This window comes from Phoxinus phoxinus (assembly GCF_949152265.1).
Source record: "Phoxinus phoxinus genome assembly, chromosome: 15".
NCBI classification, from domain to species: Eukaryota; Metazoa; Chordata; class Actinopteri; order Cypriniformes; family Leuciscidae; genus Phoxinus; species Phoxinus phoxinus.
Window position 1 is genome coordinate 15,009,389 of NC_136890.1, and position 27,553 is coordinate 15,036,941.

Sequence of the window (27,553 nt, forward strand, 5' to 3'; positions counted from 1 at the left end):
ATGATCAGGATCATATGGCTGTGTCTCCGCTCCTTGGTTATATGGAGGAAACCTTGGTTCCTGTCACTGGGTCCAGTGTTAGGAGCTCTTTGCCATCGAGTTGTGCTCTCGACAGATGCTCACTGGCTGGGGAGTGGTAATGGAAGGCCGTTCAGCTCAGTCATCATCTTTCATGGCACATAACTTGCCTGGAGATGATGGTGGTCTTCAATGCATTGAGACATTTCCTCCCAGACCTAAGGGGCCATCATGTGCGTGTCTGGTCAGACAACACATCGGTGGTCTCTTACATAAATCACCAGGGGGTCTACTCCACTATGCAAACTGGTGCACCAGATCCTTCGGTGGTCCTTATGGAAGATACTCTCCCTGAGGGCAGTGTATATCCCAGCGTGACAGAATATAGGAGCAGACATCCTTTCGAGGCAGGGGCTGAGGCCAGGGGATTGGAGACTCCACCCTGAGGTGGTGGAGTATATATGGGAAGTTTACGGCCAAGCAGAAGAGGATTGTTTGCATCTCAACACACAACGCACTGTCCACTTTGGTTTTCCCACACACATCCAGTTCCCCTGGGGCTGGACACTATGGTGCAGACGTGGCCGAGGCTACGTCTGTACGCATTTCCCCCTGTTGCTCTGCTCCCAGGAGTTCTGAATAGAGTCTACCGGGATGGAATAAGCCTACTGCTAGTAGCACCACGCCGGCCGAGCCAGATTTGGTTCGCAGACCTTATATATCTCCTCGACTGCTCTCCCTTGGAGATTCCGGTCAAGAGAGACCTTCTGTCTCAGGCAGGGGGCACAATCCTTAATCCCCGCCCAGAGATTTGGAACCTGTGAGTTCTCTGATCGGGCCCAACACATAGATGCTGGTTTCTCAACTGAAGATGTACAGACCATCTTACACTCCAGATCCCCAGCTATGAGGAAACGTTACGCCCTGAAGTGGAAAGTTTTCACTTCTTGGTGTCATCAGCGTCAGTGGGATCCGGTTAACTGCTGAGTTGGTTCAGTGCTTGAGTTCTTACAAGATCGCTTTTCATCAGGATTATCTCCATCCACCCTAAAGGTTTACGTGGCGGCCATAGCGGCTTACCACACCCCTGTGGGTAATGCATCATTGGGTAGAGACCCCTTGATTATCCGTTTTCTCCGTGGTACTCTGAGGCTGAGGCCTGCAACTCGAACACGGATTCCGGCTTGGGACCTGGCTGTGGTCTTAAAGGGCCTATCTGCGGCTCCCTTTCAGCCCCTCGAATCGGTTTCAGAAAAGTTTCTGACCTTCAAGAAACTTTCCTTCTAGCTATTTTGTCCCTTAAAGGTCCCATGGCATGGATCATTTTATTATTTTATAATGTTTCCTGGGATGCCCTTATAATGTTAGTATGTTTTTTTAGATAATTTTTTTTCATAATTTAGAAATAAAAGGCATTTTTCATAGCCTGATTTGAGCCTTTGATTTGAAAACTCTGTTTTAAGGGGTGTGTCTGCTGTGAGACTTCAGTGTAAACGCCCACTGCTGTGATTGGCTGACATGCTTTATATGTGGAATTCTCTTGAAAACTTTTACTATTACAGCTATTATACGTTTTTACTATTACATCCTGATCGTTTGCTCCTGTCTGCCTCGCTGTGACTGCTGCTGCTGTGAGTTGGTTTGTGGCTGTAAGCTCTGTCTAAGCCTCGTATTAGCTTCTTATTTCTTTCTGTTTTGAACGATCATTTATTATCATTTCTAGTTGTTTATAGCTACTACTAAATACAGCTTACTCAACATCTCAGATTAACCTGACATCGCTAGCTTCAGTTAATGTTAGCACAACACGCTAGTAACTCGCTAGCCTGTTAACGCGCCACCCGTGCGCTCAGTTATTTATTTTTCTCACACGCGCCCGCGCCTTTGAGTTCATAAAAGCCCAGGTGAGTAAGAATCAGTCAACAAACACGGTGAGTAATGTCTTCTCCTGTTATTGTCACCTGCACTTCATGTCACATGTTTACCATAGCCTTCTCTGTCGGCAATATAGGATTTATATGTGATAAATGCAAGGAGACAGTCAGGCTGACGGAGAAGATTTCAGAACTAGAGACACGCATCCAAACTTTAATCGAGAATAGTAAGAAGAGTGCTAGAGCTTTAGATACTATTTTGGATGCGCCTAGCCTAGTTAATTCTTTACATGAGTCGGTTCCGGCTGAAGTAGAGCCCGTGCAGCAGGGCAGATGGGTGACAGTGAGAGATCGCTCTAGTCGCGGATCAAAAAACCACTTTTCCGTTCCGATAACAAATCGATTTGCCCCGCTCAGTGAAACACCCACTGAGAATTATTCTGATTGTGCCCTAGTTATTGGCGATTCTATTACACGGAACGTGAAAATAGAGACACCAGCTACCATAGTCACATGTTTGCCGGGAGCCAGAGCGCCTGACATCAAAGCAAATTTGAAAGTGCTGGCTAATGCTAAACGTAAATTCTCTAAGATTATTATTCACGTCGGCACTAATGATGTTCGACTCCGCCAGTCGGAGATCACCAAAATTAATATTAAAGAGGTGTGTGAACTTGCAAGTACGATGTCAAGCACTGTAATTTGCTCTGGCCCCCTTCCTGTTCGCAGGAGTGATGAGATAGTTAGTAGATTGTGTTCACTCAATGGCTGACTGTCTGGGTGGTGTCCGCAGAATAATATAGAATTCATAGACAATTGGAAAAGTTTATGGGGCAAACCTGACCTGTTGAAAAGAGATGGTATTCATCCCTCCTGGGATGGTGCTGCTCTTCTCTCTAGTAATTTGGCTCATAGTCTTAGAGATAAAACATGACAATCTGGGCCTCAGGTCAGGAAGCAGACAGACTGGCTTAACCGACCGTCTGCTAGCGGCCTCACGTCACCAAGGTCAGATAAATCCCATCACATACAGACTCTTTCACCTAGATATCATCATATAGAGACTGTGTCTGTTCCCCGAACTTGGAAATCCAAAATACGTTCAAACCCATCTAAGGTTAAAAATGTAATTGATCTTCAACAAATAAAAAACAGATATAATACAAATGAGCAAATAATAAAGCTTGGGTTGCTGAATATTCGATCTCTTACTTCAAAAGCGCTAATAGTTAATGATATGATTACAGATTATAACCTAGATGTGCTGTGTTTAACAGAAACCTGGCTAAAACCAAACGATTACTTTGCTTTAAATGAGTCAACCCCACAAGATTACGGTTATAAACATGAACCTCGTCTGAAACGCAAAGGAGGAGGTGTTGCTGTAATTTATAGTAATATTTTCAAAACCACTAAGAAATCTAGTTGTAAATATAATTATTTTGAAGTGTTGGTGCTTAATGTAAAAATATATAGTGTAAACGATAAATCACGTTTGAAAATTCTGCTGGCTACTGTATACAGGCCACCAGGGCACCATACAGACTTTATCAAATAATTTGCGGACTTTCTATCAGAATTAGTATTGGCTGCAGATAAAGTACTAATTGTTGGTGACTTTAATATACACATAGATAATGAAAAAGATGCATTGGGATTGGCATTTAAAGACATTATAAACTCAATTGGAGTTAGACAACACGTGTCAGGACCGACTCATTGTCATAATCATACTCTAGATCTAATACTATCACATGGAATAGATGTTGATGCCGTTGAAATACTGCAACAGAGCGATGACATCTCAGATCACTATCTAGTCTCGTGTAAATTACATTTAGCCAAGGCTGCAAAGCCGACTCCGTGTTATAAATATGTTAGACCGATCACTTCTGCCACTAAAGATTGCTTTATCAATAAACTTCCTAATCAGTTTCATCATCTCAGCATCCCGGATAGCCTAGAAGAACTTGATATTGCAACAGAAACTTTTAACTCTCTCTTTTCCAGCACTTTAGACACAGTTGCTCCGCTGCGCTTAAAGAAGATTAAAGAACATAGTCCAACGCCGTGGCACAACGAGCACACTCAGGCCCTTAAGAGAGCAGCCAGAAAAATGGAGCGCAACTGGAAGAAAACAAAACTAGAGGTGTTTCGGATTTCATGGAAGGAGAGCTCGATTGCTTACAGAGAGCCTTTAAAAGCTGCTAGATCTGCTTATTTTTCAACCCTATTAGAAGAAAATAAACATAATCCTAGGTATTTATTTGAAACAGTGGCTAAACTAACGAAAAAGAAAGCTTCTAGCCTAGAAGTTTCCAAACAACACAGCAGTAATGACTTTATGAACTTCTTCACTTATAAGATCGATAATATCAGGGACAAAATTATAACTATGCAACCGTCTAATACAGTATCGCATCAGGAAGTGCATTGTAGTCTCCCTGAGGGAAAATTTGATTCATTCATTGCTATAGGAGAGGAAGAATTTTGCAATCATCTAAATCGACAACGTGCATGTTAGACCCTATACCAACTAAGCTGCTGAAAGAGATGTTTCCAGATGTCATAGATCCTCTTCTTAATATCATTAATTCATCTTTGTCTCTAGGATACGTACCAAAAACCTTTAAGCTAGCTATGATTAAACCGCTTGTTAAAAAACAGCAACTTGATCCTACAAAACTAGTCAATTACAGGCCGATCTCTAATCTGCCATTTCTGTCAAAGATATTAGAAAAAGCAGTATCCTCACAACTGTGTTCCTTTCTTGAAAGAAATGATATCTGCGAGGATTTTCAGTCCGGATTTAGACCGTACCATAGTACCGAGACAGCTCTCGTTAGAGTCACAAATGATTTGCTCTTATCATCCGATCGTGGTTGTATCTCTCTATTAGTATTACTTGATCTTAGTGCTGCATTTGACACCATTGACCACAACATCCTTTTAAATAGACTCGAACATTATGTTGGCATTAGTGGAATTGCACTAGCATGGTTTAAATCATACTTATCTGACCGTTATCAGTTTGTAGCAGTAAATGAAGAGATGTCTTATCAATCACAAGTTCAGTATGGCGTACCACAAGGCTCAGTACTAGGACCGCTGCTGTTCACTCTGCTACCATTAGGAGATATCATTAGGAAATATGGAATTAGCTTTCACTGTTATGCCGACGATACTCAGCTGTATATTTCTTCAAAACCTAACGAAACCTACCAATTCACAAAATTAACGGAATGCATAGCTGATATAAAAAAATTGGATGACTAGTAATTTCCTACTACTAAATTCAGAAAATACTGAGATTCTAATTATTGGACAAAAAACTTCCACACGTAATAACCTAGAGTACTGTCTAACACTTGATGGCTGCTCTGTTAAGTCTTCGTCGTCGGTTAGGAACCTGGGTGTGCTCTTTGATACCAATCTTTCATTTGAAAGTCATGTGTCTAGTATCTGTAAAACCGCTTTCTTCCATCTTAAAAATATATCTAAATTACGTTATATGCTCTCAATGAATAATGCAGAACAATTAGTTCATGCGTTTATGACCTCAAGGATAGATTATTGTAATGCTCTACTGGGTGTTTGCCCTGCACGCTTAATAAACAAACTACAGCAAGTTCAAAACGCAGCAGCTCGAGTTCTTGCTAGAACCAGGAAGTATGACCATATTAGCCCTGTTCTGTCAACACTGCATTGGCTGCCTATTAAACATCGTATACATTTTAAAATATTGCTGATCACTTACAAAGCACTAAATGGTTTAGCTCCGCAGTACTTGAGCGAGCTCTTAACGCATTATAGTCCTTCACGTCTACTGCGATCTCAAAATTCCGGCCAGTTAATAATACCTAGAATATCAAAATCGATTGCTGGCGGTAGATCCTTTTCCTACTTAGCACCAAAACTTTGGAACAGTCTTCCTACCATTGTCCGGGAAGCAGACACACTCTGTCAGTTCAAATCTAGACTAAAAACACATCTCTTCGGCCTAGCATACACATAACACATTATAGACTTTTATAATTAGGCTGCATAGTTTAGAACAGCCGGGACCGGGAACACTTCCCGTAAATCCTGATGTACTTGGTAAATACAAATTATGCTTTTCTTTGGTGGGGGGAAGAAAATAATTACAGTAATTCTTATACTCCTGTTAAATTGATGACAGTAACATTCCAACAGACATGCCCGACAGAGGACATTTTTTTTGGTTTATTGAGGTTATTTCAGCTTATGAATTTTGTAATACATCATTTCATAAGGTAACCCATATATTAAGGCATTTAGCATATAGGAAATGGAAAATCGATTTCCATGATTTATTATTATTATTATTTTGCTTTCGATTTACACACTTAATTACATAAAGAGCGAATCGCACGGGATATAACGTTACCCCTGGCAACCAATCATCTAACCGTCAGCCGTCTCACTCGAACTTTCCATTTCATCCTGAGAGACTTCGAGGACGGAGCACGCACAACCAGCAATAACTAGCCAGGTGAGATGTAAAATTGTATTCAATATCCTAAAAATGTGTATTTCTAAATGTTTCACCACTACAAATGTGAAGATATTAGTTTTACCATTAAGTAGCCTAATCGGTGGTGGTGAGTTTGATGTAAGGGTAACAGTTAAAGTTATAAGGTATCTTTGTAACGCAAACATTCTAGCCAGTTAGCCGGATACTAACGTTAGTTATCACAATTAAGGTTTGATGTTAATGTCAGTTATTAATTTCAAGTTTAGGACAAAGTAATCGAAATGTTCTTGTTTCTGAACATTGTTTATAACTTACACCGTGTGCGTGTGGTCTGTCGCGATCATCGAGGCCTCATATGTGTGCCTAAGCTTACCACACAATTTTAACATTTAACGTTATAACATAACCCTACCGGTATAACGTTACACAAATTGAATGGACAACCACAGTGTTATCAGTCATATTATACATTTTATAACGTTAGTACAACCGAAGCACACTTAAAGTGAATAACGTTACACAGGCAGTGGAAGTCCCACCGAATGAATTCCCGCGTCTCGGCATCCACAAGTCCTTCAGAACAGACGTTCACAGCGTTAGATTTTGCCCATTCGTTTTCTTTCACTAATTCAAGTGGACTGCATTAGTTTATTAATGTCTGGATACAACCACTGCCAACGGACTGCGGTTCATTTAGTTGTATATTTGATATTAGTTTGATATTCACGAAAATGGCCATTATAATCCCTGTGGGGCTGCGCCAGATAATTCTTAAAGGATTAACGTTAGTTCACCTCAAAATTAAAATTTATAATCTGATAATTTACTCACCCCGATGTCATCCAACATATCCATGTATTTCTTTCTTCAGTGGAAAATAAATTAAGTTCCCTTTCGAAGGGAACTCAACAATACGTCATCGACGCTATGGGGAACGCCTCAGGCGTGACAGGTGTCTGAAATCACAATCAAATCACGGCAATCACATTGACCGGCGACAGCCCGTGAATCATTACGTGAATGATTAACGTGCGACCTGGAAGTATATAAGGGCGCCTTGCAAACATGACAAATCATCTTTTCGTCTGAAGGGACTGTATGTTTGAAACGCAAATTAAAAATACGGAGAAATGAAGAGTGCAGCAAAAGCTAGTTGCTTTCAGAAGTGTGCCGACCCGTGTCCTCGATATTTGACATCGGAGGACACACACCAGCTGTGCGTTTTCTGCTTGGGTGAAGAGCACGCACGGGAGGTTCTCGAGGGAGCTTCCTGTGCAAACTGTGAGCGTCTTTCCTTGAAAACGCTCCGCTCTCGTCTGTCCCTCTTCTCGAGTGAAGGGGGGTCAGCATCTGGGAAACCCCGTGGTTCAGGTCCCGCTCGTGCCGAGGCAGAGCGGGGACTTGCGTCATGGGGCTCCCAGATGGAGCTTGTCGATCACCTTGAGAGGGCTGTAAACCTCTCAGATGACTCGACAACTGACGAGGGTGAGCTGCAGGGCGATGATGATAGCCTTTCACCGACTATTCCTGCAGCTAGTGCTCTTCAGGACGCGCAGGAGATGGCTGAGGAGGTTGAGAGTCAGGTGGATCCTGAACCTCCTCAGCCATCCTGCCCCGTGTATGCAGAGCTGGTGGATGTGATGGAGCGCGCCGCCGGCAAGCTGCAGCTGCCATGGCAGCGCGCTAGAGGAGAAACCGCTCGTGGCAGGCTCGATGATCGGTTTCTCCCCGGCCATAGACCACCAGCCCAGGTGAGCCTTCCATTTCTCCCCGACCTCCACACTGAGGTCGAGAAGGCATGGAAGAATCCATACTCTGCCCGTATTCACCGGCATCAGCGGGCTAGTTTCGCTGATGTCGAGGGGATCGGAGAGTATGGATATGTGTCGATGCCGCCCATTGACGAGACGTTTGCGAACTATCTCGTCTCTGGACAGGCGTCGACACTGAGAGCTCCAACCCTACCATCCAAACCGCTGAAAACTACGGCTCGTTTGAATGGTAGAGCATACTCGGCAGCAGGTCAGGCTGGTGCTGCCCTGCACACCATGGCGGTCCTGCAGGCGTACCAGGCCGACCTGCTGAGGGATCTCGACCAGGGGGCAGGGTTGTCCCCTGAGGCGGTGGCTGAGCTGCGCCGCACCACAGATCTTGCTCTCCGGGCCACCAAACAAACCGCTGCTTCGATCGGCCGGTCGATGGCAGCAATGGTGGCCACGGAGAGACATCTGTGGTTAAATCTTGCCGACATCGGGGAGAAAGAGAAGTCCTTTCTCCTCGATTCGCCGGTTTCGCCCTCTGAACTCTTCGGCACCTCCGTAGAGGCGGTGGTGGGGAAGTTCAGGGAGGCAAAGGCGCGCTCAGCAGCATTTAAAACCTGCATACCGCTGAGATCCGGGTCCGCGCCCAGGCAGGTGGGATGACCTGGCCCATCCCGGTCTGAGGACCAGAGGCGGGGCCAGCGAGCCAGTGTCACCTCTCGTGCGCCCCCTCCAGGTAGGAGCAGGGCGCAGAAAAGGCGTGACTCCCGCAACAGGAGGGATTTGAGGGATGTTATCCAGCAGAAGCGTCAGCGCCGCTGAAGGATAACTCCTTCCGAGGGTCATCAAATCTGCCCTCTCCTGCTTCCGACTCCCCAGGCGTTCATCACATCAGGCCTGGGGCGGGGCCTATGATGAGAACTATGTTCTGATGGCCCGCCTAGGCTTGGCCTGTGAGAGCCCCTCTTTCAGGCATGTAAAGTGATGGACCCCAGGTTCATAAGAAACTACCTGACGAGTCTTCACTCCGCACGCCGCAGGTGAGCTGTCTGGTCTTCTTAAGAGTAATTTCTGAAGAATGTATACTAATATGTATCTCTCTACAGACCTCGTTCCCTGTATAGAGTCATGAGCTTCAGATAGATCTATATGTCCGGCCCACGGGCCGTTTGACTTCCTCCCTGAGTACATCGCCCCCTTGAGCTCTGTCTGGGTTTTCATTGGGCTGAGCGATTCTGCAGCCTGTTGTGTGAAATAACTATTTTTCTGTTAGGCTGTGGCTCCTCCGAGCCCTCAGGTAGATCTATGCTTGCAGGTTGGCCCTCACCAGGGCCGCCTCTGTAGCTGGCCTAGGCTGTGCCAGGGATAGTAGAGGCGCTCTGCTCTAGCATTTCTGCCTCTGAACCTTCACTGTGTGAATTTAGGTTCCTAGCATCCCTGTATGACAGCCTCCACCAATGGAGTCGTTAGGCCAAGGCCCGCCCCCTTCTCTGCATTCTGGGGCGACAAGAGTAATGCAGCGTGGTGCAGAGGTATGGTTTATAAAGATCCTGGGTTAGGCCTCAAATAGGCCTCCCCGGTACAATGTGTCTTTATTGAGCAGGGTGAGGCCACCTTTCGCCTCACGAGGAGGCTGGGTCTGTCTGCCCGACCCTGCCGTGCAGAACTAGCATACGGAGTACTCCCCTGTGATACAGGGCAGGTCTGAGTCCTTCACTTTCAGTTCTGTATTATCCTACCTCGCACCACTGTGGCTCGGGTTGAGCGGAAAGTTTTAGCCTTCACTTCTTTTTTGGTCGAAGTACGCTCCCCTGAAGCCAGAGCATTGCCATGAGCTGACGCCCATGCTTATAGTTGGTAGGCCCCTGACTTTGGGGCCTCCATTGAGGCAGAGTGGCGTATGTTGTACTCCCCTTGCTCAAAGGGTGCTAGCGCTCTTGCTGAGTACACTGCCATGGGCAATGTGATTAGGTACCAGAATGCTGTAGGCGCTGTCTAAACAGCTTATCTGCCAATGAAGGCTGCGCCATTAGGTAGTAGGCCTCAGCAGGCCTCCTGAATGGGCAGCTCCCATGAGGGCGCTGTAGGCCAGCTCACCTCATGTGGCTGGCCTTGGTGGTTCGGGCAGTTGACTCACTGATGGGTAGTAGGCCCTAAACAGGCCTCCTCGGAAGTGAGTCCCAACATTGTGGGACATACTTGTTGGTGTGGTATGATTCCCAACAGTGTACCTTTGGAGCAGATTGACTTGCTGTCAGCTAGTAGGCCCAACCAGGCCTCCCTGATAGGCGAGTCCCCAGTGGGCTGGCCTTAACAGGCCGCCTTCGAACTGTCACCCAGATTCAGGGCTCATAGCTACCAGTTGTTTAAGATTGCTATCAGGTAGTAGGCCTCCTCAGGCCTCCCTGAAGGTGAATTCCCACTTACGGTGGCTATCAGGTAGTAGGCCTTACCAGGCCTCCCTGTAGGCAAGCCCAAAGGACAGGCAACTGGACAGCTAGCCTGACCTACTATCAGGTAGTAGGCCTCACCGGGCCTCCCTGAAGGCATGTTCTCACATAGAAGCTGTGTCCCAATGTGAAGGCTGCATCAATCGAAGGCCGCGGACTTCAAATTATGCAGCCTATGCGTCCTTTGATTGTAGCCTTCGTGGAATTTCCTAATTGCGCAACCAGGTGTTCCCGATTACAGCTCCAGGCGCCAAGCAACGGTGCGAGAGTACAGCCATCCTGATAATTCATTTGATATTTGAGTACACAGCTATGGACCCAGAATTGGCCATTGCCATTTTTATGTTTTATATTTCATTGGAGAACATGGTGAGGATGTTTCAGGTCTTGTACTTAGGTTCAAATGTTCATTTATAATTACTTTGATGCAATTTTATAGGCTAGTGTATTCTTTTTATTATGCACATAAATGGACCTTGGTACATACATTTACACAGGTTTTCAACGCTATTTGAATATAAAACCCAGTTGAATATAAAAAAGTCCAGTGCGAATGTTACTCGCGCTCGTCATCGGCAGCTGTCACTGAAGACAATCGTCCGTAAGCTACACCGGTCCGAGCGCTTCAGTACGCCCTTTGAAATGGGACGGAGCTGTAGTTAGCAACAACTTGTTAATATTGTGACAATAGGCCTACATGTTGTTACTTTCATTGTCAGAATAACCAGTGGTGGTAAGTAAGGAACTACAAACTTCGTTCATGACAAGGAGGTTTTTTCCCTGCAGAATACACTTTTACTCTTGAGACCTTTAGGCCTACATTAGAGTAACGTTATGCAAGATCATTTTGCTTTACTAAGGTTTGAAATATATGACTAGTAGTTTTTCCCCAATGCGGTATTAGTGGTTATTAATAAAGCGTAATAAAGTATCTCAATATTTATTTCATGAGTCAGCCCTGCAAACCAGTTGGTAGAAAACTTAGTGGATAGTGGAAATATGCACTCAAACACTCAGAGACCATCAGATGAAATCCCACCAGCAGGAGGCCTTACCAGGGGCTCTATTGTGGAGCCTGTCGCGGTCCAGCAGCACACCAGGGTCTCCCACTCAGCTCAATACAAGTCTACATCATTCTTTCTTATTTTATGTACTGTACATTTAAATGTGTATGTTGATTTTGAGATTTTTTAACGTATGTTGTAAATAGTTGGGGGAAAAAAAGGTATAGAATCATTTGTTTCATGTAAAAATTATGACTGTCATTACAAAAATAAACTATGTCCAGAGCAATGAATTTTCTTTTATTTACACATTTAAAGTTGCATAAAAATAAATAAATAAACAGATTTTTTTCCCTTTTAAAAAATATAAGTTAAAAAAAGTTAAACAAATATATATAATATTCTCAATCATTCTTTCAAGAAGAGAAAACTCTCTCTTTTGCCTGTCCATCCTCTCCTGTGCTCTCCTCGCCTCTGCAGTCCCATGTCTTTCTCTAATCAAGTCCAAAACCTCGTCCTCTCGGTCTCTTCTTCGTGGTGCTGCCGGTGCTGATGCTGGTGCTCGTGCTGGTGCCTCTGGCTCCTCCTCGCCGTGGGCCCCCACTGCTGAACTTGACCCTGGTTTGTCCTCAGGGATTAAGGCAATGAGGACAGGGAGTGCCTCTGTCCCAACACCTCATCCATGAGGACAAACCAGGGCCAAGTTTCAGCAGTGGGTTTCCCACTCACACCCTCACCTGTCCCAGGACACTAAGGCAGAGCAAATTAACCATGGCTTGTTAACAACAACAGCACAATACATTTCAGCTAAGATGTGTGTATTAACTTTCTTACTTTTTTTTTTTTTTTTTTGGCCTGTATGAGAGTTACCTTCCCCAGCAGACCCATTTTCTCCAGAATTGCTATAAAAAAGCAGAAAAGGGTACATGAAAAATTAAAACCTTAAATTATAGTTAAAGGTTTTAACCTTATAGTTAAAACCTTTGTAGACGTAGCTTGCATGACACCACTACAAAAACACATAAAAGTAAAACCCCATTGCCTCGTCTACTGCTTTTCTTATTGTTGTGGGCTTTATACATGGGTTTCTGTGCAACGTCATCACGTAGATGCGCGCGCATCCGGTATTGTTTGTATACAAGAAACCTGTGTATAGGGTGAGTGATATTTCTTATAATACACAAGTGAGACAGACTAGTGCAAATATTACAATAAAAAATTTATTTAATTTATTTATTTAATTGCAATTTAATAAATTGAGCTGTCTGCTCCTTGCTCCCTGAAACAATTATTAAACTAAATATTAGGACAAGTTGTATACCACCTTACAAATGAAGCCACGCAATGGTGATGAATGAGTTAAGATGAAGTTTATAAGAAAGAAAAACTTGTGGCTTTTAACTCACTAGCTATTTGAGTAAATGAAAACATAATACTTACATTTAAATGTGAATTTGCCGTCCACCACCGAACTCTCGGCCGTCATTTTTTATAATAATAATGCTGTCGTCACCGGCGCGCGATGGCTTATGGGATAGAATCAGGCCGCAAGGATCCGTTTATGCATCCTTTCTTTCACGGGGAAATGAAGGGTGCATTTGGCGTCGCTTTTGAATCAGGGTAGCCTTCGTCGCGCCGCGATGACTCAACCGGCCTTCGAATACGGCCTTTGGATGATGCCGAATTGAATTGGGACAGCCTTCATCGCGCCGCGGTGACGCAATCGGCCTTAAAATGCGACCTCCAGGTGTGCAGCCTTTGAATTGGGACATCCTTCGTCGCGCCGCTGTGACGTTTCGTCGTGCCGCTGTGACGCAATCGGCCATCAAATACGGCCAATCGGCCTTCAAATACGGACTTCGGAGGCTGTAGCCTTCACATTGGGACACAGCTAGAATGATTATCAGGTGGTAGGCCGCTCCGGGCCTCCCTATATGTGAGCTCCCAAGTATCGTGGCTGTCAGGTAGTAGGCCTCACCAGGCCTCCCTGAAGGTAGTTCCCACATACTGTGGTTATCAGGTAATAGGCCTCACCAGGCCTCCCTGAAGGTGAGTTCCCACATACTGTGGTTATCAGGTTACAGGCCTCACCAGGCCTTCCTGGTTATGAGTTTCCACATGTCAGGTTACAGGCCTCACCCGGCCTTCCTGAATGTGGGCTCCCACATATTGTGGTTATCAGGTTACTGGCCTCACTAGGCCTTCCTGGTTATGAGCTCCCACATACTGTGGTTATCAGGTTACAGGCCTCACCAGGCCTTCCTGAATATGAGATCCCACATACTGTGGTTATCAGGTTACAGGCCTCACCAGGCCTTCCTGAATATGAGCTTCCACATACTGGGGTTATCAGGTTACAGGCCTCACCAGGCCTTCCTGGTTATGAGCTCCCACATACTGTGGTTATCAGGTTACAGGCCTCACCAGGCCTTCCTGAATATGAGTTCCCACTTACTGTGGTTATCAGGTAGTAGGCCTTGCCAGGCCTCCCTGTGAGTGGTTCCCCAACGATGCTGGGTTCTGGAAGCTAGTGGCCGCTTGCTATCAGTTCAGCTGGCCTTATTTGGCCGCTGCTAAAAGCGAGCTCGCGCCCTGGCTCAACTAAAGTGTTCGTCCTCTGCTACTGGTTCCCTCCCGGAACTTCTCTGCCTACAGCCTGGTTTCCTACCAGTCAGTCCATTGCTCCCCTCACTGAGGGTCTCTGTAGCTGTGTCCCAATGTGAAGGCTACAGCCTCCGAAGTCCGTATTTGAAGGCCGATTGGCCGTATTTGAAGGCCGATTGCGTCACAGCGGCACGACGAAACGTCACAGCGGCGCGACGAAGGATGTCCCAATTCAAAGGCTGCACACCTGGAGGTCGCATTTTAAGGCCGATTGCGTCACCGCGGCGCGATGAAGGCTGTCCCAATTCAATTCGGCATCATCCAAAGGCCGTATTCGAAGGCCGGTTGAGTCATCGCGGCGCGACGAAGGCTACCCTGATTCAAAAGCGACGCCAAATGCACCCTTCATTTCGCCGTGAAAGAAAGGATGCATAAACGGATCCTTGCGGCCTGATTCTATCCCATAAGCCATCGCGCGCCGGTGACGACAGCATTATTATTATAAAAAATGACGGCCGAGAGTTCGGTGGTGGACGGCAAATTCACATTTAAATGTAAGTATTATGTTTTCATTTACTCAAATAGCTAGTGAGTTAAAAGCCACAAGTTTTTCTTTCTTACAAACTTCATCTTAACTCATTCATCACCATTGCGTGGCTTCATTTGTAAGGTGGTATACAACTTGTCCTAATATTTAGTTTAATAATTGTTTCAGGGAGCAAGGAGCAGACAGCTCAATTTATTAAATTGCAATTAAATAAATAAATTAAATACATTTTTATTGTAATATTTGCACTAGTCTGTCTCACTTGTGTATTATAAGAAATATCACTCACCCTATAAAGCCCACAACAATAAGAAAAGCAGTAGACAAGGCAATGGGGTTTTACTTTTATGTGTTTTTGTAGTGGTGTCATGCAAGCTACGTCTACAAAGGTTTTAACTATAAGGTTAAAACCTTTAACTATAATTTAAGGTTTTAATTTTTCATGTACCCTTTTCTGCTTTTTTATAGCAATTCTGGAGAAAATGGGTCTGCTGGGGAAGGTAATTAACTCTCATACAGGCCAAAAAAAAAAAAATACCAAGTAAGAAAGTTAATACACACATCTTAGCTGAAATGTATTGTGCTGTTGTTGTTAACAAGCCATGGTTAATTTGCTCTGCCTTAGGATTGCAAGTGTCCTGGGACAGGTGAGGGTGTGAGTGGGAAACCCACTGCTGAAACTTGGCCCTGGTTTGTCCTCATGGATGAGGTGTTGGGACAGAGGCACTCCCTGTCCTCATTGCCTTAATCCCTGAGGACAAACCAGGGTCAAGTTCAGCAGTGGGTGCCCACGGTGAGGAGGAGCCAGAGGCACCAGCACGAGCACCAGCATCAGCACCACGAAGAAGAGACCGAGAGGACGAGTTTTTGACTTGATTAGAGAAGACATGGGACTGCAGAGGCGAGGAGAGCACAGGAGAGGATGGACAGGCAAAAGAGAGAGTTTTCTCTTCTTGAAAGAATGATTGAGAATATTATATATATTTGTTTAACTTTTTTTAACTTATATTTTTTAAAAGGGAAAAAAATCTGTTTATTTATTTATTTTTATGCAACTTTAAATGTGTAAATAAAAGAAAATTCATTGCTCTGGACATAGTTTATTTTTGTAATGACAGTCATATTTTTTACATGAAACAAATGATTCTATACCTTTTTTCCCCCCAACTATTTACAACATACGTTAAAAAATCTCAAAATCAACATACACATTTAAATTTACAGTACATAAAATAAGAAAGAATGATGTAGACTTGTATTAAACTGAGTGGGAGACCCTGGTGTGCTGCTGGACCGCGACGGGCTCCACAAGAGAGACCCTGGTAAGGCCTCCTGCTGGTGGGACTTCATCTGATGGTCTCTGAGTGTTTGACTGCATATTTCCACTATCCACTAAGTTTTCTACCAACCGGTTTGCAGGGCTGACTCATGAAATAAATATTGAGATACTTTATTACGCTTTATTAATAACCACTAATACCGCATTGGGGAAAAACTACTAGTCATATATTTCAAACCTTAGTAAAGCAAAATGATCTTGCATAACGTTACTCTAATGTAGGCCTAAAGGTCTCAAGAAAAGTGTATTCTGCAGGGAAAAAACCTTGTCATGAACGAAGTTTGTAGTTCCTTACTTACCACCACTGGTTATTCTGACAATGAAAGTAACAACATGTAGGCCTATTGTCACAATATGAACAAGTTGTTGCTAACTACAGCTCCGTCCCATTTCAAAGGGCGCATCTGAAGCCCTCGGACCGGTGTAGCTTACGGACGATTGTCTTCAGTGACAGCTGCCGATGACGAGCGGGAGTAACATTCGCACTGGACTTTTTTATATTCAACTGGGTTTTATATTCAAATAGCGTTGAAAACCTGTGTAAATGTATGTACCAAGGTCCATTTATGTGCATAATAAAAAGAATACACTAGCCTATAAAATCGCATCAAAATAATTATAAATGAACATTTGAACCTTCGTCTAAGCCGAAAGTACAAGACCTGAAACATCCTCACCATGTTCTCCAATGAAATATAAAACATAAAAATGGCAATAGCCAATTCTGGGTCCATAGCTGTGTACTCAAATCTTAAATGAATTATCAGGATGGCTGTACTCTCGCACCGTTGCTTGGAGCCTGGAGCTGTAATCGGGAACACCTGGTTGCGCAATTAGGAAATTCCACGAAGGCTACAATCAAAGGACGCATAGGCTGCATAATTTGAAGTCCGCGGCCTTCGATTGATGCAGCCTTCACATTGGGACACAGCTTATGAGTGTTTGGACTCCTGAGTCTGGTCAGACGGTCGTAGGCCTCTCGTGAGGCCTCCCAGTTAGATCAGCCCCTAGGCCTTCATAGGCCTCCTCAGTGTTTCAAACACAAACACTGGGTAGATCCGTGGATCGAGTAGAGAAACTCCCCTCTCTAGCAAGGGTTTAAAGCACTATGCTGAGTCATACTCTCCGGGATATCCCGTCTCTGAGATCCGGGCTGAGGTTTCACTGCCAGCTTCACAGTCCCTCGGGTTGGATGCCTTACCTAAGGCAAATGTCCAGAGGCTCTGTCTCCAGACAGACAGGAATTTGGCCAGACTGAAGTGTCCAACGTAGTGACACCAGGTCAGGCCGTCCTGGTGGCATTTCGGGTGGTATATTCCCCCGTATAGTGACTGGCTGGGGTTCCCTCGGGTTCCCTAGCCACATTCCCTAGAAGGGACCCCTTCTAAATTGAAGTTGTGGTCCTAGGCCTTTGAGCAGGCCCAGGTAGGCCTTCGGATTACATATTTGGAGTTCCTCCTGTTAGGCTTATAGCTTGGGCTATGACCGTAGGGAATGCTGTCACTGACAGCCCAGTGTGACCTGAGGGTGAGTGGTTCTTGCATTTCTTTTGAATTTGCTGGTTCTGACAGTTGTCACTGCCTCCTGGCATGCACTCCCTTTAGCATGGCGGCGTGGGTATATCGTTCCCCATAGCGTCGATGACGTATTGTTGAGTTCCCTTCGAAAGGGAACGTCTCAGGTTACAACTGTAACCTATGTTCCCTGAGAACAGGGAACGAGACAATACGTCTCCCTGCCATGCCTCGGGGCCTGCCTACCAAACAGTCCCTTCAGACGAAGGATGATTTGTCATGTTTGCAAGGCGCCCTTATATACTTCCAGGTCGCACGTTAATCATTCACGTAATGATTCACGGGCTGTCGCCGGTCAATGTGATTGCCGTGATTTGATTGTGATTTCAGACACCTGTCACGCCTGAGGCGTTCCCCATAGCGTCGATGACGTATTGTTGAGTTCCCTGTTCTCAGGGAACATAGGTTACAGTTGTAACCTGAGACGTTTTTTGAGGTAAACATTTCAGTATTTTTCTACACAGAATGGACTTTAATGGTAACCAACGATCCCAACGTTAAAATAATTCAAATGTCCGTCTCTCAATGCAGCTTCAGAGTCTCTACACAATCCCAGTCGAGAAATAAGGGTCTTATCGAGTGAAACCAGGTCATTTACAAAAAAAAAAAACATTTATACTTTTTACTTTTTAAGCACAGTTATCTCTCGGAAAGTAATCTCTCTGTGTACGTCTATGCAGTGTTAAATATGTTTTTCATATCTTTCAGCGTGAACAGTTGTCCGAGATTGCAGCGTGCTGATGACGAGTTTCGCTTTTTCGTTAAATACAGAGGTAAGTCATTTTCAGTTATTGAATAATGCACTAAAATTCTTACAATTAGAGCGGTTTTAGATTTGTAACGGATCAAGGAGATCAGGGTCATTCAGAAAGAAGATTCATTGTGAAAGTAATCTCTCTGTGTACGTCTATGCAGTGCTAAATATGTTTTTAATTTATTTCAGCGTGTACAGTTGTTCGAGATTGCAGCGAGCTGATGACGAGTTTCACACTTTCGTTAAATACAGAGGTAAGTAATTTTCAGTAATTGAATAATGCACTAAAATTCCTAAAGGAGAACTCCGGTCAATTTTAACAATTCTCTTATCATCCTTGATGTGTCATTACAAGTGCCCAGCCATGTTGAGTGATTCCTTCAGAGTGAACATGGTGAATCTGACTGCATTAGATGTGAAAGATATTCATAAAAATGATGTTAATTCAACAAGCGCACAGACCTGTATTTACTTCCTGTTTTCGGTCGAAGTCCACAGTAGTCGATTGTCGAGTTCACGCGCGTGATCATAGGTAACTAAACCTTTGCGCGTGAACTTGACAATCGACTACTTTGGACTTCGACCGAAAACAGGATGTAAATACAGGTATTTGTGCTGGCTGAAATAACATCATTTTTATGAATATCTTTCACATCTAATGCAGTCAGATTCACCGTGTTCACTCTGAAGGAATCACTCAACATGGCTGGGCACTTGTAATGACACATCAAGGATGATAAGAGAAATAAAAGCAGGTTTAAAATTTGCCCCATTCAAGTCAATAGGGTGCAAATTTTAAAAAGAGGATAACACGGTGTAGGCAACACCGATTTTTGTCGTTGTTCTCTGTATTGACAGCACTCCAAATTTACTAAAAATTGAGCTCAATGTTAAAATTGACCGGAGTTTTCCTTTAAAATTAGAGCGGTTCTCTTACGTAGAGTTCTCTCGTACAGCGTCGAAGAACGCTACGGGAAAGATATTTCTTTGTCGAGATTGAAGCCTAAAATTAATCCTTAATTTTGTAATAATGTAAAACGCTTTTCTGAAGCATACAACCTAGGCGGAGCAATACAGCTCACCCATTGGCTGCTCTGCCAGAAAAGCACAGCCTATGCGAGGCCAGGACGCTGACCAATGAGGGCGCTTCGCGCCCTTCTGCGTCACCTCCCGCCCAAACAGGCGTGGCCTAGGCCTATAAATACGAGCATAGCTGTCTAACACGCCGATTTTCTAAAATTCAACGAAGCTGCACGCATCGCTGGATTGGATTCGAGCCGCCACAGCCGTTTGGAACAAGCACCTCAGCAGGACGCGCCTCTTACCTGAAGCCGCTGGTCTTCGCCGCCTTCAGCCGCCGTTCCCTGCTGCGCTTCTCCGGCGTGGAATATCCTTTACATTATGTGTGTGTGTTTTGTGTGTGTGTTCGCCGTCGCGACACACAGTTTTTACACCTCCTGTGGCTCGTGTAGAGCCCCGCTCAGCGACAGGGACCACGTGCTGTGTTTCCTGCCTGTGAGTATCACGCAGCTTCAGCTCTCGTCGATGGCGGCTGCCATCGCTGTAATTTGATGCCTACGGTGACTCTGCGGACTCGCCTGGCGTTCATTTACTGAAGCTGCATCTTTTCCGCCTGCTGTAGTGCCGCGCCGTGAAAGCGCCGTGCTTAGCAGAGCCCGGAACCTCCCTTCACCACGAGGTGCTCGCCGCTGCTGCCGCCAGCTTCTCCGCCCGCTTCGCTGGACTCTATGATCGACGGACAAGGGCCGCTGTGTGCCGCCGCGTCCGTCATGAACGAGGAAGGTGAAGCCGCGTCTGTGGAGGAAGACTGCTTTTCTCTCCCGCTTCGGATGGGCGAGCTCCGAGGATCTCCCCTCCCCCGCCGCTCATGAGCGTCGACGGAGAAAGACCAGCATCGATGCGCTTACCGGCTGGATGGCTGTTTTTCTGCAGAGGAACGTACGTTACCGTCCTCACGACCCGCGCCCTTTTCTTCCTGAATTCACGAAGAAAGCGCGGAGTCCCGGAAAGCCCCGTCTTTAGCCAGGATGCGCACTTCTGCTTCGAGGAAAGCTACAGTGTTAAAATCCCGCCGCGGCCGGATTTCACTAAAATGTCTCGCTCGCACAGTCCCAACATACGCGACCGTGCCAGTGTATTTTGCAGTCACCAAATCAGCATCAATGCTCGTTTGCCTGCACACAAACGCCGTTTTCACGACGCCCCAGGTAAATCTGAAAATGTATTTTCTGGTGTCCCGGCCACGGCCGATGGTGTAATGTGTGTATCCGTAATGCCCACGACTCAGTGCCCATTCATACACACAAGCACAGCCCTGCACAATACAGGGCTTGCACACATAAAATCGACTCCTGTCGGTTGTGCTTCACATGTAAGTTAGTGAACGTGCCCGCTTTTCAGTGCCCACAATCACTACACACTGCATGTCCCGTGGTTTCTGTAAAAACGAAACGAATGTACGGTCAGTCGGTTCTGATAGACAGTACTCTCTGTGCTACACGGTGTCCCGGCCATGGCCGATGATGTAATGTGTGTAACTGTATGCCCACGACCCAGTGCCCATTTGTACACACAAGCACAGCCCCGCACAATACAGGGCTTGCACACATAAATCGACTCATTTCGATTGTGCATTATATGTAGTGAGCGTGCCCGTTTTCAAGCGCCCACAATCACTACAAGCTACATGTCACACGGTTTCTATGAAACGAAACCAATGCACGGTCAGTCAGTTCTAATAGACAGTACTTCCCAGTGCTATAAATGTACCCGCGTTCACGCACCCACATTTATTCTCAAACATGCCGAGCCGTACGGGGCTCGCACCGCACGCTCTCTCGTTCAGCTGAGAGAGCTGAGAGCGCGCGCGGGCTGCCCGCTCGATTAAGCGCGCCCCCGCATCACGCTGCAATGGCGCCCATGTTACAGCACACGACTGCTCTCGTGTCGCCGCCATTTCGCGACCAGAGCCCGGTTTTTCAACCCGTGCAAGCACAGCCCTGAACTACACAGGGTCTGCACACATAAAATCGGCTCATGCCGATTGTGTTTTACATGTAGTGAGCGTGACCCACTGCCAAGTGCCCACAACCACTACACACTGCACGTTCCGCGGTTTTCTGTAAAAACGAAACTAACGAACGGTCAGTCAGTACACAAACTCAGTGTCCCCGGTGTTATAAATGTGCCCGCCACCAAGCGCCCACGTTTATTCACAAGCATAACGAGCCCTACGGGACTCGTCCCGCGCGCTCTCTCTCGACACAGAGAGCCGAGCGCGCGCGGGATGCATACTGTGTTAAACATGCCCCCCGCCTCACACGCCACGGCGTCCATGTCACAGCACACGGTTGCTCTCGTGTCGCCGCCATTTCGCGACCAGGGCCCAGATTACATTCAACCCCTAGTCACACGTGCAGATGCATGGGAAAGACTTCCCGGGGTCTCAGAATGGGTGCTAGAGACTATAAAAAGAGGCTATTCGCTACAGTTTCATCGACGCCCTCCCCGTTTCACGGAGAAAGTCGAAACCACGGTGAAAACAGAAGTAGCACATCTACTTCGAGCCGAAATAGCGAAGCTATTGAGCAAAGGGGCCATAGAGCCTTTATCTCAGAGCGAAGGGGGTCTGTACAGCAGATATTTCCTGGTACCGAAAAAAGACGGGGGTCTCAGACCCATTTTAGATCTAAGGCGTCTGAACAAAACGCTAACAAAGCGGAAGTTCAGAATGCTCACGACCAGAAGTATCCTCGCGCAAATCCGCCGAGGAGACTGGTTTATGGCGATAGATCTGAAAGACGCGTATTTTCACATACAAATTGCGTCACGTCACAGGCGATTTTTGAGATTCGCCTTCGAGGGCCGGGCATATCAGTACACAGTCCTGCCATTCGGCCTGTCTCTAGCACCTCGTACATTTACAGTGTGCATGGACGCGGCGCTGGCACCCCTGAGACTCCGAGGCGTTCGAATTCTGAACTATTTGGACGATTGGCTGATTCTAGCTCAGTCGCCGTCAGAACTCGCTCACCACAAGACACTAATACTCGATCACCTCGAGTGCTTAGGTCTGAGAGTCAATTGGGAGAAAAGTTCACTGTTTCCCAGTCAAAGGATCTCCTTTTTAGGACTGGATCTGAACTCACTGTCTATGACAGCACGCCTGTCATCACAGCGCAGGCGAAATACCCTGCAAATGGCGAAATCCTTCCGCAGCGGCCACATAGTGCCGCTCAGGAGATTTCAGAAAATGCTGGGCCTCATGGCCTCAGCCTCTACAGTGCTGCAGTTGGGCCTGCTGCGCATGCGCCCACTACAGTTCTGGTTGAGAACGCGCGTACCGCGCCGAGCATGGTTACACGGTCGTTATCGCCTCAAGGTCACTCAGGAATGCATTTCAGCCCTGACACCATGGAGAGCGTCAGACTGGTACCGGTCAGGTGTAAGCCTGGGGACTTCCTCGAGCCTGAAGGTGGTGTCCACGGACGCGTCCACCTCAGGTTGGGGAGCACTGCTCGACGGCAGACCGCTCTTTGGCCAATGGGCAGAGCGAGCCAAACTACCGCACATGAACTGCCTGGAAATGATGGCGGTGGACTTTGCGCTGAGGCGCTTCTGTCCCCGGATAAAAGGACACCACGTCCTGGTCCGCTCGGACAACGTGTCGGTAGTAGCCTACATAAACCACCAGGGTGGCCTGAGGTCCCGAAACCTATTCAGGTTAGCGGAACGCATACTGGTGTGGGCCCAGCACAACCTGCGCTCGTTAAGAGCAATACACGTGCCAGGCCACTTGAACGTAGGCCCGGACAGACTCTCACGGAACAATGTTCCTACGGGAGAGTGGTCCCTACACACACAGACAGTACGTCTGCTGTGGAAAACGTTCGGCAGAGCGGAAATAGACCTGTTTGCAAACCAGGAAAACGCTCACTGCCCAGAATTCTTTTCGAAGAGCACGAACGCGCTGGCCAGAGTCTGGCCCCGCCGTCCGCTCTATGCTTTTCCTCCTGTCTCACTCCTGCCTCAAGTGCTGGAGCGTATCAAGGAGAGCGGATGCTCAGTACTACTGGTTGCTCCATACTGGACGAATCAGACCTGGTTCCCAGCTTTAATGCGACTGAAAAGTACTGCCCCGTGGCCGATTCCAGTGAGGAGAGACCTCCTCTCACAGGCCAAGGGCGCGATTCTGCATCCTCACCCCGAGCTTTGGTCCCTACACGTATGGGCCATAAACGGGTACCCGCTAACCTCCCAAGAGGAGTGTTAGACACGATCGAGCAAGCTAGGGCTCCGTCTACTAGACGGCTCTACGCTTCCAAATGGTCGGTGTTCTCTGGATGGTGTTCAGATCAAGGTCTGTCACCACTTCAGTGTGGAGAACCGGAGATTCTCTCCTTCTTGCAAGAGCTATTGGATAAGGGAAGAACCCCATCCACGCTCAAAGTCTATGTGGCTGCCATATCAGCGTTCGTTAATCCAACGCTTGGCCGTTCACTAGGCAGGAACGACCTGGTGGTCCGCTTCCTTAGAGGCGCCAGGAGGTTAAACCCTCCAAGGCCCCCCTCAGTCCCCGTTTGGGACCTTTCTACAGTGTTGAACGCTATGAAAGGGGCCCCTTTCGAGCCTATTCACTCAGTTGACATGAAACACCTGTCTTTCAAGACCGTGTTTCTTTTGGCTCTCGCTTCAGTGAAGCGTGTGGGAGACTTGCAAGCGCTCTCAGTGAGAGCTTCTTGTATGAAGTTCGGGCCAAACGACTCTGTAGTCGTATTGAAACCGAAGCATGGGTACGTGCCTAAGTCCCTCAACACACCGTTCAGGGCTCAGGTCATCTCCCTGTCGGCCCTGCCGGCCTCAGAGGACGGAAATAGCTCCCTTTGCCCGGTCAGGGCATTAAGAGCTTACGTGTCCCGCTCCGCTGTTTTTCGACAGACGGAGCAGCTCTTTGTTTCGTTCAGCGGACGCTCCAAGGGGCGAGCCGCGACGAAACAGAGTCTGTCTCGATGGGTAGTGGACGCCATTGCGCTAGCCTACGCATCTAGAGGTTTGGAATGCCCTTTGGGCATCAGAGCACATTCCACGAGAGGCATGGCCTCTTCATGGGCTTGGTATAGCGGAATCTCGTTACAAGATATCTGTATGGCGGCAGGCTGGGCCTCCCCGTCTACATTTATTAGGTTCTATAACCTAGAGGTTCCTGCGTTGCAGGCTAAACTGCTCTCGGTCTAGAAGACTATGTATTAGTGTCCTGCCCCGCGCTGCGGCCCAGGTCACTTCTATGTTAATATGTATAAGTGTTCCTGCCCCGCGATGCGGCCCAGGTCACTTCAATGTTTAATGTGTATAAGTGTTCCTGCCCCGCGCTGCGGCCCAGGTCACTTCAATGTTTAAGCATCACTCACTGACAATGTGTCCCTTGAGCATGCTATTACCCCTCATATATATCTATATTTACATATATATGCTGTTATGCCTTAAGAGGCACTACTATAAAGGGATGATGCTAATTTAGCCGCTCTCCCTATACTTCTTGGGGTAGGCACTTGTATACCAGGGCGCGCGCGCCCTTAGGTGTCTGTGTCGGTCCAAGAGCACGCACGGCGTTTTACATGGGGTTCCCGTAGCGTTCTTCGACGCAGTACGAGAGAACTCTACGTAAGAGAACGTACTCGGTTACTAACGTAACCTCGGTTCTCTCTAGAAGAGGGAACGAGTACTGCGTCTCATGGCCGTGCGTGTCCGCGCTGCGTCGCTTCATTGACGAAAATCGGCGTGTTAGACAGCTATGCTCGTATTTATAGGCCTAGGCCACGCCTGTTTGGGCGGGAGGTGACATAGAAGGGCGCGAAGCGCCCTCATTGGTCAGCGTCCTGGCCTCGCATAGGCTGTGCTTTTCTGGCAGAGCAGCCAATGGGTGAGCTGTATTGCTCCGCCTAGGTTGTATGCTTCAGAAAAGCGTTTTACATTATTACAAAATTAAGGATTAATTTTAGGCTTCAATCTCGACAAAGAAATATCTTTCCCGTAGCGTTCTTCGACGCAGTACTCGTTCCCTCTTCTAGAGAGAACCGAGGTTACGTTAGTAACCGAGTACGTTTTAGATTTGTAACGAATCGAGGAGATCAAAGTCATTCAGAAAGATTAATTGTGAAAGTAATCTCTCGGTGTACGTACGTTTATGCAGTGTTAAATATGTTTTTCATTTCTTTCAGCGTGTACAGTTGTTCGAGATTGCAGCGTGCTGATGACGAGTTTCACTCTTTGCATTGGCCCTGCCAAGTCTGGAGTGTTTTTAGTTTAACAAATTCAATTTTAATAAAGATTTTTAAACTGACTTCTGTGTGTTGTCATAATTAAAATACATAATATATAAAAGCAGTCCATTTACCATAATTGACTTATCTTCTAATAATCAGTAATTTAACTGTGAAATATTTTTTGAATACACGCCTTTAGCTTTCATTCTTTTAAGCGTGTAACAGATTGTAGTATGTAAAAATACCATAATCAATTATACTGCATAGTATCTTTACAGTATTTTAAAATACAGTGCAAAAACAAGCACTGTAATTCATTTTACAGTATAAATATACTGTAAGTTATTATACGGTATGCTGTAAAGTATTGTATTTTAAAATACAGTGCAAAAACAAGAACTGTAATTCATTTTACAGTATAAATATACTGTAAGTTATTATACGGTATGCTGTGAACTACTGTTGTCAGATTTACAGTCATTTTACTGTGGAATAAAATACTGAAGCTTGCTGGATATTTGTTGCCAGTAAGTTACTGTTGATTTTACGTTAATTTTTTTACAGTGTACATTTTGGCATAGGTTTTTTCACTAGGGAAGCAATAGCAATATCAAGGAGCATAAAAAGCTGTTTTGCAGCTCAAAATAACTAGAAGCTGATGACACTGGAAGCCAGACACATTTTTTTTTTTTTTTTTTTTACAAATAACGGCACCTCTTACCTTAAAAATAAGGGGGTTAACACTTTGTGTTATATCACGTTGGCATTACATTATCATAAATTAGTTAACACTGTCATGAGGGTGTTTCTATTACAACAGCTGAGGGAGAGACAGTAAAGTTTATATCTTTCTTTCGTTTGACTGCTGTAATCAATCTCCCTCTTTTTTCCCTCTTTTAGAAAGTGGGAATGGGAAATGGGAATGCAAAAATCATATTCGCTGTCATCTGCTGTTCACCAATATAGAAGTTTTAAAGTTGTGATGGAGGTGATTTGATTACTCCGATACATGTTTTTGTGTTCCACAGCGCTGATCTTTTTCTGTTTTTCTATGTATACATGCACTAAATGGGCATCTTTAATCCTTGTGCCGCATCTCGCTGATTTCCCAGCAGTCGGTGGTGTCATACATCAATCGCCAGGGAGATCTCAGGTCGGGCTACTTAGAACTACTTCTGTGGGCACAAGCCAACTTGAGCTCTCTGAGAGCAGCACGTATCCCGGGCATTCAGAATCTGGGTGCGGATATGCTTTCTCGAGACAACACTCCCCTAGGCGAGTGGTCTCTAAACCCTCAGACGGTTCGTCTGATATGGAGTGTTTTTGGCGAGGCCAAAATCAACCTTTTTGCCTCAAGAAACAACACTCACTGCACAGGTTTCTTTTCGAAGAACAGGTACGACCTGGCCCATCCTTGGCCCAGTCGCCCCCTGTATGCGTTTTCCCCCGTTTCCATGATTCCCCAGGTCATCAAACGGGTGAGGGAGAGCGGATACCCAGTCCTCCTAGTGGCCCCTCTCTGGAAAACCAGACCATGGTTCCCAGAACTGGTTCAGATGGCGGACAAAGTCCCATGGCCTGTCCCACTGAGGAAAGATCTCCTCACACAGGCGAACGGGACGATCTGGCACCCCCATCCCAGTCATGCGAGGTATTAGTGATACTCTCCTTCCTACAGGAGCTGCTAGACGTGGGCCGTTCCCCATCCACGCTCAAAGTATATGTGGCAGCTCATCATGCTCCGCTGGCTGGCCAATCACTGGGAAGGAACGACTCGGTCGTACGGTTCATGAAGGGAGCGAGGAGGATGAATCCTTCCAGACCCACTTTTATACCATCTTGGGACCTCTC

At 46.2% G+C, this 27,553-nt stretch overlaps 2 long non-coding RNA genes across 3 annotated transcripts; both read left to right on the plus strand.

Annotated features, from left to right (window-relative positions):
* Positions 1–6,295: 6,295 nt before the first annotated feature.
* Positions 6,296–25,691, plus strand: LOC307011723. Of its 2 annotated transcripts, none has more exons than XR_013800467.1 (4): positions 6,296–6,405; positions 18,197–18,254; positions 18,609–18,673; positions 25,658–25,691. It is a non-coding gene; the product is annotated as an uncharacterized lncRNA (long non-coding RNA). The 2 variants fall into 2 exon arrangements; XR_013800468.1 differs by lacking the exon at positions 18,197–18,254 and adding an exon at positions 18,374–18,438 and having other exon boundaries at positions 6,361–6,405; positions 25,658–25,683.
* LOC307011324 lies at positions 14,308–15,844 on the plus strand. The gene is made up of 3 exons (XR_013800400.1): positions 14,308–14,759; positions 15,221–15,252; positions 15,378–15,844. It is a non-coding gene; the product is annotated as an uncharacterized lncRNA (long non-coding RNA).
* Positions 25,692–27,553: the final 1,862 nt, after the last annotated feature.